Source organism: Pseudophryne corroboree, chromosome 2 (genome assembly GCF_028390025.1).
Source record: "Pseudophryne corroboree isolate aPseCor3 chromosome 2, aPseCor3.hap2, whole genome shotgun sequence".
NCBI classification, from domain to species: domain Eukaryota; kingdom Metazoa; phylum Chordata; class Amphibia; order Anura; family Myobatrachidae; genus Pseudophryne; species Pseudophryne corroboree.
The window spans coordinates 214,323,719-214,339,746 of record NC_086445.1 but is presented as its reverse complement, the minus strand read 5'-3'; the positions used below and the strand labels follow the sequence as shown (position 1 = coordinate 214,339,746).

The following is a 16,028-nucleotide window of genomic DNA, read 5'->3' as shown; positions in this document are numbered from 1 at the left end:
TATCAAGTATTACAATGCCCCCGCCTTTATCGGCGGGGCGTATAACAATCTGGGCATTGTCATTCAACGTTTTTATTGCAGCTGCCTCTTCTTGATTTACATTAGAGTATTTAATTCTATTCTTCCGTAAAATAGGTAATGTGTCCATTCTCACCAACCGCATGAATGTTTCAATAGATGCGTTTGATGAGGGAGGATCAAAGGTGCTGGAAACTTTGAAAGGGGTGTGCTTAAATTCAGTTTTCGCTCGTTTACTGAAAAATTCTTTCAGACGTAGCTGTCTGTGGAATCTATAAAGTTCAACCTCAAAGTCAAAAGGCTTCCAGCCATGCACATTTTGTGTACTTATCAGTTAATGACTCTCGTTATATGTTGGATATAGACATTTTTGAGGGTAGTATATGGGTTAAGGTTTAAAATTCCATGGTTGTAGATATTACTACATTTCCGTCATTCCTCTTTTTTAAATCCCCGCTGCAGATGTTGCTGGGCGACGGGGCTCTGTTATTCGGATTCGAGGAGGCTATGGACTGATGTCACAGAAGGCGGATCCCTTGTAAAGGCGGACCAATGAATTTATCTCCGCTCGTCAAGAGGGCGGGGAACACTGGACACGCGTCACTAAGGGGTGGCACGCTATGACGGTGTCTTCCGTTACCCAGGCGACGGAGTATACAATGGGAGTGGCCCGGCAACAGGGGACTGAGCCGGATGACATCAACACTGAGCGCCGCGATGTCCGGGCGACGGGGCGGACGCGCCTTTCGGCACCAGCTGACGGGGATAACGAGGAGTGTGGAAACAGGTGAGCACAGTGTTTTTAATTATGTATGGGTATAAAGTGACAAGGGTAGCAGATCGGTGGTAACAACTCCCCTGACGACGGCGATAGCCGAAACAGCTGTTGGGAGATCAGGCTGGGTAGGACATGGATCCCCAGCATACACGGGATACGTGAGATATTTGACTAGACCTGAACTATGTTTACAAAATTGCTGAATTTGCACTAACCAACCCGCTTGTGATGGTATATATTTGCTGAATTTGCACAATAAATGACACAAACTGTCTAAATACTGTGGAGTGCTGGTTTCATCCACAACATAGCCCCAGCTGGAGCCTCATGGTGTGGAGATATTCGTATATATATATATATATATATATATATATAAAACCGCCCAAAATGCCCGTCTCTCCCAGTAATGCAGCCGGGTACCTCCATAAACGTAAACACATACTCTCCTGGGATGCGGCACTTCTGGCGGCTTCAAATAAGAAACTTCAAACAGGCATGATTATTTGAAATCGCCAGGAGTACCGCATCCCAGGAGAGTATGTGCATATATAATAAATATATATATATATATATATATATATAAAAGAATAAATCACTACAGTATATATATATATATATATATATATATATATATCAACACATGTCCATCCAAGACTCTCCAGCCATGGCGTAGACAGAACCAGCACACTGCTTGTTATTCAATCAGCTTTTTACTTCATATAACCGACATGTTATTCAACCAGCTTTTAACTTCATATAGCAGTAAAGCACAAACATCTGGATTCAGCAAATACTCATCGCATGCAAGGCAAGTGCAGACTGGCAAAATCCCAAACAGCCGTTTTCGGTGCTCCTTCCTCAGGGGAAAACCAGTTAAGGTGCCATAGTGCCTGTTGCTAAAGTGTCAAAGTGCTGTGCAAAATGCTGCATCATAGGAGAGCATTATTTATGCTCCCCTATTCAAGCTCATCACCGGCACCTGGAGTCCCGTGCCGCCCCGAGGCCGGTCACACCACACTCCACAATCCCGGAAACATCCATCGTTGGAGCGCACGCCGCGTAACACGTGACCGGAAGTTCCGGCCCGTGGAACGCAAACAGCGCGTCACCTGGGCGGAAGTCCAGGTCCGGGAGGTGCAGCCAGCGACAACGTCCCCGGCAACACAGCCAACGGGCCCAGGTCACCAGGCAATGATGCTGCACAGTATAGGAATGAAAACAAACTCATAAAAAAAGTAAATAAGAATAAATCTGTGTTATGAACCACAGGTAGTGGTTCATTCCTATTTTATGTTTATAAAGTTGTCTTGCATGCCAGGATTTCCTGTTGCTCTGTTTTAGAATACTCTTGTCTGCTGCCGCTGGTGAGTCTGTGCAATTGCAGCTTGTTCCCTTGTGTTCAGCCTCACCTGGCTGCTAATTGCATCTGGTCAGTTTGGAATCTTGCAACAAGGCAGCTGCATGGGATTATTAATTAGGCCTCTCTGTTATATGCTGGCTGTTTGCAATTCACAGATGCTGGTGATATTCCTTGGTTTGCAGTCTGCTTGAGTTCTGAGCTTGGTTCCTGCTAGTTCCTGAGCTTCCTGTGTCGATTCCTGTGTCAGTCCCTGTGTCGATTCCTATGTCTGATCCCGTGTACTGCCGTGAGGCGTTCCTGTCCTGAGGTCCAGTACCGTTGCCTGTGCAAGTTTCTGGCTTCTTGGTGTCCACCGGTCTGCCGTTTGGGATTCTGCCTGTCCTCCAGTTCTGAGAGTCTGTGTCAGCAGCATTGGGAGTTCCTGTCCGTTTGCCAGTATTCGTACCGGTTCCGTGAGTAGCGGCACTACCGCATCCGTCGGCCTCGGCTGCTGTATTCCCTTATTATTTCTGTCACTGGTGTTTTGCAGAGGGTTCTGCTTATGCTGTCACCGCCGGTACACAAAAGTATTGTCGGCGTGTGGTCAGCATTTCTTTTGTTGTTCTTTTCCTTTGGCGGCAAGCCGCACATACTTTGGTTTTAGGTTTGTTAGTAGCCCCTGGCCTTGTTGTTTAGTCAGAGGGTCCCTTGTTATCACCCTGTCTCGGTTCACTCTTTGTCTCTCATTAAGACCTGAGGGGGCATCGAAGTTGGGCAGACGTAATCCGCCCTTCAAACGCGGCTGCCATGGGCTCAAGCAACCATAGTCTCGCAAGAGTGTACTGACAGCACGGGTGAGACAACGGAGATAGGGCGCCAGGGGCTATTCCCTTTCCATTCCCCTTTCCCAGCATTCCGTCCTGGTGCTCTGGACTCGCTTCATAACATCTCCCTTGTTCTGAGCACCAGGAACCTAACATTATCACCAGCCATACCACAAAAAAGAAATAAAACTTTTTTCTTTTTTGGCCCAGTCCAGTGTCTAGTCTAGAATCCAGTCCTGTCTAGAGTCCGGTGTTTAGAATCCAGTCCGGTGTTTAGAATCCAGTCCGGTGTTTAGAATCCAGTCCGGTGTTTAGAATCCAGTCCGGTGTTAAAAAAAAAAAAAAAAGTCTTGTTTTGTTTAGCAAAATTTAGTCTTGCCTTGTCTTGCCTTGTCTTGTCTTGTCTTGTCTAGTTTTAAATCCTCCTATGTCTACTATGCAAGCCCTGCAGGCATCTCTCGCAGCCCTGAACTCTGTATTCAGTGCTTTGAGACCAGAGCGACTAGAAGTTTTGCAGCAATCCCTAAAGCAACTGCAAAACCTACTGACTAAAATCTTGCTCATCTTGCCAGAAGTCGTTGAGAGTACATCTATCTCTAAAGAGACTCTTGTTCACAGTATGGTGACAAGAGAATCCTCTGGTTTAATTGAAGAGAAAAGATTTAAAAGTTTTCTGCGGCCCAGGCTCTCAGAAGAGGAGCGTCTGCGTCGCAGAAACTTAAACTTGTGCCTATATTGTGGGGGTTTAGGCCACTATCTGCAGACCTGTGAGTTGCGCAAGCCAAAGTGTGGTGACGAGTCTTGCCCTCTGGCCAAGTTGAGTCAGGATACAAGACCTACTCCTGTCTCTACTGTGGCAGAGGTACTTGTCACACAACCCACACTAAAAAGCTCTCTGTCCTGTAATTGGGGTCCTTGGGCAAGGGAGCCCCATTATAGATTCAGGAATCAAAAAAGAATGTTTTTCTCCTCTCTTGAGGTTCCTGTGGAAGCGGAGTTGCAAGCCCCTGGAGTGGTGCCCGTAGCCCAGGGTCCTGGAGTGGTGCCCGTAGCCCAGGGTCCTGGAGTGGTGCCCGTAGCCCAGGGTCCTGGAGTGGTGCCCGTAGCCCAGGGTCCTGGAGTGGTGCCCGTAGCCCAGGGTCCTGGAGTGGTGCCCGTAGCCCAGGGTCCTGGAGTGGTGCCCGTAGCCCAGGGTCCTGGAGTGGTGCCCGTAGCCCAGGGTCCTGTAGTGGTGCCCGATGCCCAGAGTGCTGGAGCGGTACCCGATGCCCAGAGTGCTGGAGCGGTACCCGATGCCCAGAGTGCTGGAGCGGTACCCGATGCCCAGAGTGCTGGAGCGGTACCCGATGCCCAGAGTGCTGGAGCGGTACCCGATGCCCAGAGTGCTGGAGCGGTACCCGATGCCCTAGCTTATAGAGGGACATCAAATATTTTAGTTCAGGTGTCCATACCGGAAGGGGTCTCAGAAGCTGTCACCCCAGGTAGGGACTTGAAAAGCGCAACCCAAGAAAGGGTCTCTAAAACCATAGTTCTTGAAGGGAACTCGAGAAGCAAAACCCCAGAAGGGATCTTTGAAGTAATATCCCCAAGTGGGGTCTCGAGAGACGCAGCCCCAAAGAAGGGTCTAGAAGTCGCTTCCCCAGGAAAGAACTTAAGAAGCATAGCATTAGTGGAGGATCTGAACGTTATTGCTTCAGCAAAAGTCCCGGAAGTCATAGTCCCGGGAGAACTTTCGATAATTATCGACTCGGAGAGGGAGGCCGATGGCCCGATCCCAGTCAGGGAGGCCAACGGCCCGGTCCCAGTAAAAGAATCCGAGGTGCTGGCCCCAGCGGGGTTCCCGGAGGCCACTGCCCCAGCGGGGTTCCCGGAGGCCACTGCCCCAGCGGGGTTCCCAGAGGCCACTGCCCCAGCGGGGTTCCCGGAGGCCACTGCCCCAGCGGGGTTCCCGGAGGCCACTGCCCCAGCGGGGTTCCCGGAGGCCACTGCCCCGGCGGGGTTCCCGGAGGCCACTGCCCCGGCGGGGTTCCCGGAAGTCTCTGCCCCGGGTGGGGTTCAGGAAGTCTCTGCCCCGGGTGGGGTTCAGGAAGTCTCTGCCCCAGGTGGGGTTCAGAAAGTCACTGCCCCGGGTGGGGTTCAGAAAGTCACTGCCCCGGGTGGGGTTCAGAAAGTCACTGCCCCGGGTGGGGTTCAGAAAGTCACTGCCCCGGGTGGGGTTCAGAAAGTCACTGCCCCGGGTGGGGTTCAGAGAGTCTCAGCCTCGAGTAAGGTCAATAGTGACCAGGTCCTAGCAAAGCACTCCAGTCAGTCAGATGAGAAGGAAACAGATCCTGACTCTGATATCTCAACATCCATAATCTTTGATGGGGACTTAGCCCAATTTTTGACACTTTACAAACACTATTACATTATTATGTTGTCTAGACCATTTCTGGGCATCACTTCAGAGAACATTGTGCTTTATCTGATTTATTCTTTTAGAGGAGAGCCTTTTGAGTGGGCGACCAGCCTAATGAAAGCTGAAGATCCCATTCTTCAGGATCCCCTAGCATTCAGTGATGCAATTATTAAAAGATATGGTTCCAAAGAAATTGGTTCAGGTTCCTCTAGGTCACCCGTCTTATATACTGAGAGTCCACCAAATACTGTAAACTCAGCACAAGAGTCTCAGCCCGTTGTTTTGACTGCAGGATGTGCTTTTCTGACTTCTTCTTCTAATAATAGTACTTTACCAGAAAGTTCAGCTCCCAAGGGTAAGAGACCTGTCTCTGATTTGAACGCAGCCTTGCTGGGTGGTACCATCAGTTCAGACAATGTGTGGGGAATTACCTTGGTCAGACCTAAAGAGCTTTGTAAAAAGAAGAAGAAGAAAAAGAAATAATTTTTGACTCTTGCCTTGATAAAAAAAAAAGTTTTTTTTGTTTTTTTGTTTTTTCCCCTTGTCTTGTGTCCAGTGGCCACCATCAAGGGGAGGGCACTGTTACAAGTTGTTGCTACAGCTTGTTTTTGTTTTCTTGTCTGTTAGACCAGTGTGTCAGGGTTTTTTATTTGTATCCCTTGTTCTGGATAGTCTGAATTTTGGGGTCTTTTGACCCCTCCTCAATGGGGGGGTAATGTTATGAGCCACGGCTGTGGCTCATTCCTGTTTTGCAGTTTTGTTCTGTATTTCATGTTATACTTCTGTTTATGTTCCCCGTGGGTGTCATGGGGTGCTCGGAGCTCACCCTTAAGGAGGGGATACTGTTATGAACCACAGGTAGTGGTTCATTCCTATTTTATGTTTATAAAGTTGTCTTGCATGCCAGGATTTCCTGTTGCTCTGTTTTAGAATACTCTTGTCTGCTGCCGCTGGTGAGTCTGTGCAATTGCAGCTTGTTCCCTTGTGTTCAGCCTCACCTGGCTGCTAATTGCATCTGGTCAGTTTGGAATCTTGCAACAAGGCAGCTGCATGGGATTATTAATTAGGCCTCTCTGTTATATGCTGGCTGTTTGCAATTCACAGATGCTGGTGATATTCCTTGGTTTGCAGTCTGCTTGAGTTCTGAGCTTGGTTCCTGCTAGTTCCTGAGCTTCCTGTGTCGATTCCTGTGTCAGTCCCTGTGTCGATTCCTATGTCTGATCCCGTGTACTGCCGTGAGGCGTTCCTGTCCTGAGGTCCAGTACCGTTGCCTGTGCAAGTTTCTGGCTTCTTGGTGTCCACCGGTCTGCCGTTTGGGATTCTGCCTGTCCTCCAGTTCTGAGAGTCTGTGTCAGCAGCATTGGGAGTTCCTGTCCGTTTGCCAGTATTCGTACCGGTTCCGTGAGTAGCGGCACTACCGCGTCCGTCGGCCTCGGCTGCTGTATTCCCTTATTATTTCTGTCACTGGTGTTTTGCAGAGGGTTCTGCTTATGCTGTCACCGCCGGTACACAAAAGTATTGTCGGCGTGTGGTCAGCATTTCTTTTGTTGTTCTTTTCCTTTGGCGGCAAGCCGCACATACTTTGGTTTTAGGTTTGTTAGTAGCCCCTGGCCTTGTTGTTTAGTCAGAGGGTCCCTTGTTATCACCCTGTCTCGGTTCACTCTTTGTCTCTCATTAAGACCTGAGGGGGCATCGAAGTTGGGCAGACGTAATCCGCCCTTCAAACGCGGCTGCCATGGGCTCAAGCAACCATAGTCTCACAAGAGTGTACTGACAGCACGGGTGAGACAACGGAGATAGGGCGCCAGGGGCTATTCCCTTTCCATTCCCCTTTCCCAGCATTCCGTCCTGGTGCTCTGGACTCGCTTCATAACATCTCCCTTGTTCTGAGCACCAGGAACCTAACAATCTGGGGTATTGATACTGCAGAGTAGTGATTGCGAGTCATTTTTAGACTATTATAAGTACCAATTAGCATAACATTTAAATTCAATGACTATGCAGTAGCAAATCGTTCCCCAAAAAAACACAATAAACAGAAATAAAATATATAAGCAAAATAGGAGATAACTATACCATCAATAGCCAAAAACAAAATCAAGGCATGCTCTCTATATCCTATACGGGGCCTATCAGTACTTCCTTAAAGGAAAGGACTAAAGGAAAATTCCTCGTTTAAACCATGGGGTACCATTGCATCCATACGATATATCCATCGACACTCTTGCTGTAACAGTAATTTATGTCTATCGCCTCCCCTTCTCAAGGGTGGAACGTGGTCGATCGGCATGTATGCAAAATCACTCAGCTTATGTCCATGTGCAACATAGTGCCTTGCAACAGGTGGCGTGTTCCCATCCACCTTCTGGTAGGCTTTTTTAATCGATGATCTGTGCATACCAATTCTCTCTTTTAGCATACGTATGGTTTTCCCTATATAAACCTTCTTGCAGGGACAGATTATCATATAGGTCACAAATTTAGTTTCACACCATCCGATAACGCAAAGGATACCGTGTTCCCCTCATGGGGTGACAGCAACTTTTACCAGTCAACATGTAATTGCAATTGACACAGCCAGGACATTTATAGGCACCAGTTTGAAGTTGTAGCCAGTTTGTTCCCCTACCCACACGTGGGCTAATGTCAGAGAAGGTCACCTTTTCTCTCAGATTACGGCTCCGTTTATAGCAGAATAATGGTGGCTTATTGCAGTAGTTCTGCATCACAGGATCTGATTGCAGTATGTGCCAGTGTTTACGAATGGACTGGCGAGCATTGCCAGAGGAGATAGAATACGTACTGGCAAAAACCAAGCGCTCTGGTTCGAGCTTAACCCATGGCTGTAATAATTCATCACGTGTCAGTTGCACACATCTGTCTATTGCCTGTTGTACTTCAGTGGTGTCGTATCCTCTGTCAATAAATTTGTCACCCATCATTGCAAGAGCATCAGGTAATTCCTCACGATTAGAGTTAATTTTTGCCACACGAACTAGTTGAGAAAAAGGTAGCCCCTTTTTTAAAGCTGGTGGATGGAAGCTGGATGCAAGTAAGAGAGAGTTTTTATCAGTGGGCTTCCTGTAGATTCCTGTTGACAGTACCCCATTGCATAATCGCACAGAAACATCAAGAAAATTGATCTCCGAAGCATCATGATTACTAGTTAACCTGATAGACCCCGGCAAATTGTTAAGCTTGTTAACAAAATCAATTAGCATGTTTTCGCCACCAGACCACAGTATGAAAAGATCGTCAATATATCTTACATAGCATTTAATGTACCCCGAAAACAAAGTGTCCCCCATGATGTGGAGCTTTTCATACTGATGCATAAATAAATTGGCATACGATGGGGCCATATTAGACCCCATCGCTGTGCCTTTAAGTTGTAAATAGAAAGAATTGTTGAACAAGAAATAATTTTTATGGAGCACCACCTCCATCATCAACAAAAGAAATTCCATAGGGGGACCCACATATTGTGGACTGTGGCTCAAACATTCCTTTACAGCAGAGATTCCTTCTGTGTGCCCAATATTAGTGTATAAACTGGTGACGTCTAGAGTCACCAGTATATATTCAGAAGTCAGTGTACCAATGGTTTTCAATTTACAGAGAAAATCTGTGGTATCCTTTATATAGTAGGGGGTAGCTTGAACTACCGGTTGTAAGTAAAAATCAATGTACTGGGAGACTGGCTGGCTTAGAGACCCCCTTGCTGAAATAATAGGCCTCCCTGGTGGTTTCTCTAGTGACTTATGTACTTTCGGTAAAGTATAGATTAATGGGATCTTGGGAAACTCCTGTACAAGAAAATTAACCGTGGATTCATCAATCCAATTATTGGATAGACCCATGTAAATAATACCTCAATAGAAACCTTTATGAGGTTGGTACGCAATGAGACACTAACCTCCATTCAAAAAGGAAGGATGTGTTTCTCAAACATGTCTAAACCTGAGGCTGAAGCAATCAGGGGTCTGCGTGATAACCCTGACCTCATCATACGCCCTGCTGATAAGGGTGGGGCTATTGTGTTGATGAACCGTCTTGATTATATTAATGAGGTATTACGTCAATTATCGGATTTGGACTGCTATAAGCTCCTCCCTTTTGATCCAACATAGCGTTTTAAAAAGGAAATTGATTCAACTATGTTGCACATGGACATAAGCTGAGTGATTTTGCATACATGCCGATCGACCACGTTCCACCCTTGAGAAGGGGAGGCGATAGACATAAATTACTGTTACAGCAAGAGTGTTGATGGATATATTGTATGGATGCAATGGTACCCCATGGTTTAAATGAGGAATTTTCCTTTAGTCCTTTCTTTTAAGCAAGTACTGATAGGCCCCGTATAGGATATAGAGAGCATGCCTTGATTTTGTTTTTGGCTATTGATGTTATAGTTATCTCCTATTTTGCTTATATATTTTATTTCTGTTTATTGTGTTTTTTTTTTTGGGAACGATTTGCTACTGCATAGTCATTGAATTTAAATGTTATGCTAATTGGTACTTATAATAGTCTAAAAATGACTCGCAATCACTACTCTGCAGTATCAATAGATCCCCAGATTTATTCTTATTTACTTTTTTTATGAGTTTGTTTTCATTCCTATACTGTGCAGCATCATTGCCTGGTGACCTGGGCCCGTTGGCAGTGTTGCCGGGGACGTTGTCGCTGGCTGCGCCTCCCGGACCTGGACTTCCGCCCAGGTGACGCGTTGTTTGCGTTCCACGGGCAGGAAATTCCGGTCACGTGTTACGTGGCGTGCACTCCAACGACGGATGTTTCCGGGATTGGGGAGTGTGGTGTGACCGGCCCCGGGGCGGCACGGGACTCCAGGTGCCAGTGATGAGCTTGATTAGGGGAGCATAAATAATGCTCTCCTATGATGCAGCATTTTGCACAGCACTTTGACACTTTAGCAACAGGCACTATGGCACCTTAACTGGTTTTCCCCTGAGGAGGGAGCACCGAAAACGGCTGTTTGGGATTTTGCCAGTCTGCACTTGCCTTGCATACGATGAGTATTTGCTGAATCCAGATGTTTGTGCTTTACTGCTATATGAAGTTAAAAGCTGGTTGAATAACATGTCGGTTATATGAAGTAAAAAGCTGATTGAATAACAAGCAGTGTGCTGGTTCTGTCTACGCCCTGGCTGGAGAGTCTTGGATGGACATGTGTTGATATAACATTCATTTTGACCGGTCACCTGCATCATTACATATGAGAGTGTCAGTGCGGCTTCCCGGGATTTTGTTCTGTGATTTGTATATATATGTATATATATATATATATATATATATATATATATATATATATATACACACACACATAGACATATTCAAATATATATAAAAAAATAATAAATCACTACAGTATATATATATATATATATATATATATATATAAAATCTCTCTCCACTCACCGCTGTAGATCAATCATTAGCCGCAGTGCAGTGAGTGAGGCCAGTGTCTGGGGCTTGCAGCAGGTGCCGGAGGTCAGAGGGGCGTCAGGTGACGGTGCGCGCACAGCCGCGTCTCCGTCCACCGGAAACAGCGGCCACCAGGTGGTAAAGATGCGGGGGGGGGCTTGCAGGAGGCGCACTCGGTGGTCGAGCAGAGGGAGACTGGAGACGCAGCCGCGGTGGGTCCATGACGGCGCCATTCGCAGCTGCTGGTGACAATCGCGGGGGTGTGAGGGGGCAGCTGTCAGGGAGCCAGGCAGAGTTCCCCGCGCCCCCTCGACTCCCGCGCCCGGGGCACGTGACCCCTTAGCCCCCCCCCCCCCCCCTAGTTGCGGCTCTGCGTTATGGTGAGAAGTTGCTTATGTTTCGGTTCCATTACAGATCGCATAGGATGGTCCATGGCAAGTACTGCTGACTACTGATACAGCCGTTGCAAAGGCTGCGGAAGAAGGACACCTACATCCATGAGCTCGCATTGGAATGAAAAGGTCAGAGACCAGAGCTTGAAGGAACCTAAAACTCAAAATTGTATGGAGATACAGAGATTTTTACTTCTGTTACTACCACAGAGTTATATTTGAATGAACCCTTCAATCGAGATGGAGATGATTGTCGATAACAGACTATGGGCTAGATGCATCATCGCTTATAAAGGGATAAAATGGAGAGTGATAAAGTGCCAGCCAATCAGGTCCTAAATGCCATGTCAGAGGCTGTGTTTGAAAAATGGCAGTTAGGAGCTGATTGGCTGGTACTTTTTCACTCTCCATTTTATCACTTTACAAGTGATGGTGCATCTAGCCCAAAGTGCTTATAAACTAATATCCTACAGAACTTTTAACATTCTTGAAAGTATACGGGAGCGATGTTATTTATAACAGCATTAGGACTTGTTTTCTTTTTCTTTGAAGAGAGAGCGAGCAGGAGTGTGGTGTAGGTATGAGTACTCATTCATTAATGTGGATGGGAATTCATTAAATAAGACCCTTCCTTCCTCTTTTCTAAGCAGGAAATCCAGAGAGCTTTATGACCGGTGTAAAGATCACCCTTTGAAAAACGTGGTTGTGAGTATTGTATTCCACTTGAAGAGAGATGTATAAATTGATGTATGGATAATTTAGGATATTATTCTGAGGAATATCCAGTCCAACAATACCATTATTGTTGGAAAGATTTTGGGTACTGCTGCTATATAAATATTATTGCTAATTGTTATTATAATTGTTGGGTATGTATACAAAGACACCAGCATTGTATAGTAACAGGCCAAAGTTCTCTATGTAAGTTACATTTGATGTGATTACCAAAACTTTATAGAGTTCTGATAACAGTGAAACAGGTACATGTGTATAGAAAGTTACAGCATCTCAAGATATAACCACTAGTGATAATATTAGCTACACACATATGGGGTGTATTCCATTTAGTGGAAATAAAATAGTTCAATAATACAGAAAAGATTACCTTATGCAGATAGGAAAGATTGATTTAAGGAAATGTGAAAGGATTGTTACCATATACAAACCTAATGTTTCTAGATGTGCTAGATATAATGAGTTATTAGAGTATATAAAAGTAATGGTTACATAGCAAGTTCATTAAAGTTTATGATTTAGTATTCGATTATACCGTACTTTACCAGGAGTAGATTCAGAGGCTGAAGGAGATATCATACATAACTGGGAATGATAGTTCTACTTAGGATATGATATACAATTGGTTACCTATTAATTCTGAAGATATTTGTTATTTAAGAAGATTAATTTAGCAATTTTATACAAAAACACATTATAACTTGAGAAAAGTTTTCTTACAGGATGAACTATTCCTAAAAGAACGATTGACCCAGTAATCAGTAATCAGGTCCTGTCGCCAGCACATCAATAAAACCTCGAATTGGTGGAGGTGCCACTAATAAGTTCTTCTATGGCTAATGGAGTTTTAAGATTAATCAACTGTGAGTTGACTTTTTTTTTCATCTAAAGTTATTGATAACATGACTGAACTTTATGATAAGACATACCAGGAAATTTGACATGAATTTTTTTAATACAACATTGTTCTAGACTCTTTAATACCACAAATTGGAGGATAATGTTTGATTTCCAAAACAGCACTTTGAGTTCACTGCTGTACTTATTTGACCAATGACATTGATCAATGACAATGACAATGATCCAGATACGATTATTACCAATTATATAAAGGAAGCCCAAGATATAAAAGAAGAACTTTAACAAAGGCATTATGATATGGATTGGAAAGGATAAATGTTTAAATCGTAGTATTCAATTTTCAGGATTAGGGAAAAAAAATTTTTTTTAAGTATATTGTATTTGATGTTGTATTTCTTGATGAAATTTATTCTTGTGATCATAATTTTCATTCTGCTCATATATGTTTTTTTTTATAGAGGTAGCCCATACTGTAATAGATATGGCCTATGCTGTATGCAAATGGTTACCACGAGAGAGAATATACCAGAGATGATGCTGAATGAATGTTATATTCCTTGTGGTCTATTAAGTGATTTAGCACGTGTAGAATGTGCATGATCAAAGTGGGGAATTGTTAAATATCTAAGTGCATAAGGAATATAATTTATTTATTAAGTTAATATATTTGCATATTTCATCGGTATACAGCTATACTTATACCCTAACCCTCCATCCATTTTGTTAGATAGGTGACCTTTATACAGACACTAGTTCACTTATAAGATACATGTACCTTTAACAGAGTTTAGCAGACTCATTGTGTGTAATAGAATTTGAATTAGCACCAAATAAGGCTAACCAGCTTCTAGCTGGTACCCTGTCCTAATATGAGCATAACATTGTACTCCAAGATACATGAAATCAGTAGGAGTGTTAGAAGAATTGGGTATAACTGAATATTATAAAACTAGTGCATTTGACCCGGGCTGAGAACATGCTGTCTCTCAGCCTGTGTACGGGCATGGTCTTTTTAATAAATAATCAATTGTTTTTATAAATCTGACTTCAATTCAATCTTTTACTTTGTTGCAACAAGGAAAGCACAATGGTTAAATAAAATTTGGTATTCAACACCCCTCATCTCTACAGCTTTCACTTTTCACTTCATACATTATCACCGCCCTTTTGCCAATTCTTTGTACCAATATTAGACTAGTTTCCATCATCTATTTAGTCTCCTCTGCTGACTGATAGCTCTGGTCATCTTGGGGGGGTAAGCTTGTACTGTCGCCAGTGGAGCAAGTCCTGGTGGGCATCCCAGTACTGGTAGACTATGAAGTCTTAAGAAAAAAGCGGCTCTTATAGGTAAGAAGACCTGCTGAGTGTTACTCTATGAGTCTTACACCCAGGCATCCAGGCCTATCGTCAGAAGATCGACCACGAGTCAAGTTCTTCATTGCCGTCGTGACAAGGTTCTCGTTATCCAATCAGTTCTCCACAAGACTCTGTCCAGGTAGACCCTTCTGTTCTTAACAGTGCCTAAGGCACCCGAAGCATAATCCCTGATAAGTGCTGGCATTGGGGGGAGGAGCGTGCTGCATTGGAGTTAATTGAATAGCTTCCGATACAGTTAACCACAGTCATTGACCGCAGGCAATTGGGTACTCCTAATTGCCTCCTTTTGTAATTTCTCATCTACCAAATCCTTACAAATTCTATGTATTCTTAAAAATTGTGAAAAGAGAAAACCCATTTTTGAGGGTACTGGATGGTGACTAGAGGCCTGTAAGAGTGTTTTACAGTCATCGGGGTTTATGATAAATTGAAGTCAGCACTAGGCTGATGCACTGTGGAGGATGACATAGACTACCAGAGGGGAGAGTTTTCACTTCCCCACTCCAACAAATGAGATGTTCATACATACATCTTGTCGCTATTGCTTCCTGCTTTGCCTCAGTATAGAGGCAAAGCAGGAAGAGAAATACCATCACAATCATCATGGTAATATATCTACCCCCTGGACCGCTAAGGTATCTTGAGGACCACTTTTGGAAAGTTTTAGTCTAGAGTATTGATTTGTTGCATGATTTGTACAACATCATTCTTCGTACCAGTCCACAAGATTAAACTATCGTCTATGAACCTGGTGAAGAATAGTATGTGTGAGGTAATAGACTTATGAGCAAAAAACAAATCCTTTTCAATGTTAAACATAAATGCATTGGCGTAGTGCTACGCAGGAGCCCATTGCACAGCCAAGTGTTTGGGTGTAAAAACACCCATCAAGGAGTTTAGGATTCTTATGTAAATTCTAATTAGCCTACTTTTGGAGCTGAGATCAAAGTGTGATTTAGGTTTAACTAGACATTAGGAGGATACTGTTAGGCGCCGGGGTCCGCTCGTCTGCGCGCCCCGGCGCCTAGCAACTAGGGACGCCGTGCGCGTACAGCCGCCGGCTCCCTAGCAACGCTAGACGCCGGGCGCGCTGAGCCGCACGGACCCTAGCAACGGGGACGCCACTGGCGGACCGCGTTCCCCGTTGCTGGGTCCTTTTGGAATTAATAAGTGCACCTGTTCTCTGGCCGTGCAGCAAGGCAGCTGCACGGCATTGATTCTAATCAGCTCTGTCAGCAGCTGATTGGAGGACTCCTCATTAAATACACTCTCAGGGCTTCTCACAGACGCCGGTAATAGCTTCTTGCATGCTGTCTTGTTTGCTGAGAGTCTGTTTCCAGTCCTGCTGTATCCGGTCATTCCAGTCCTCTGAAGTCCTGTACTCGGGAGTTATCATCTCGTCCCTGGAGTCCTGACTGATCACCGTTTAACATCCAGTGGTGTTCGTGAGTCGCGGCTCTGCCGTGTGTAGCGGCTCGGCCGCTTTACCCTTTATAATTTGTGTTTGGAGCATTTTGCGGAGGGTTCCGCTTCCACAGGTCCACTCTGGTATTCGGGGGTGCCGGGTAGGAGTATTGGACAAGTGGATTTTGGTTGTCCTTTTCCCTGGCGGTTTTTCCGCACATACTTTAGGTTTTTTAGTTAGCTCGTAGCCCCTGGCCTGTTTGTTAGATAGAGGGCCTCTTGTTATCATCCTGCCTCGGATTTCCCTTTGTCTCTCATTAAGACCGGGGGGCATCGGAGTTGGGCAGACATAATCCGCCCTTCAAACGCGGCTGCCAAGGGCTCAAGAAACCATAGTCTCGCAAGGGGTTTCTGACAGCACGGGTGAGACAACAGAGTTAGGGCGCCAGGGGCT

At 45.1% G+C, this 16,028-nt stretch overlaps 1 long non-coding RNA gene across 1 annotated transcript in view; it reads left to right on the top strand.

The window, feature by feature from the left end:
* The window catches only part of LOC135050661 (uncharacterized), a 64,153-nt gene extending 50,364 nt beyond the window's left edge, over window positions 1-13,789 (top strand). The window contains exons 3-5 of the long non-coding RNA XR_010241726.1: window positions 11,220-11,326; window positions 11,848-11,902; window positions 12,655-13,789. This is a non-coding gene — a long non-coding RNA (uncharacterized LOC135050661). The remainder of the gene's footprint in view (window positions 1-11,219; window positions 11,327-11,847; window positions 11,903-12,654) is intronic.
* The last annotated feature ends 2,239 nt before the right edge of the window (window positions 13,790-16,028 follow it).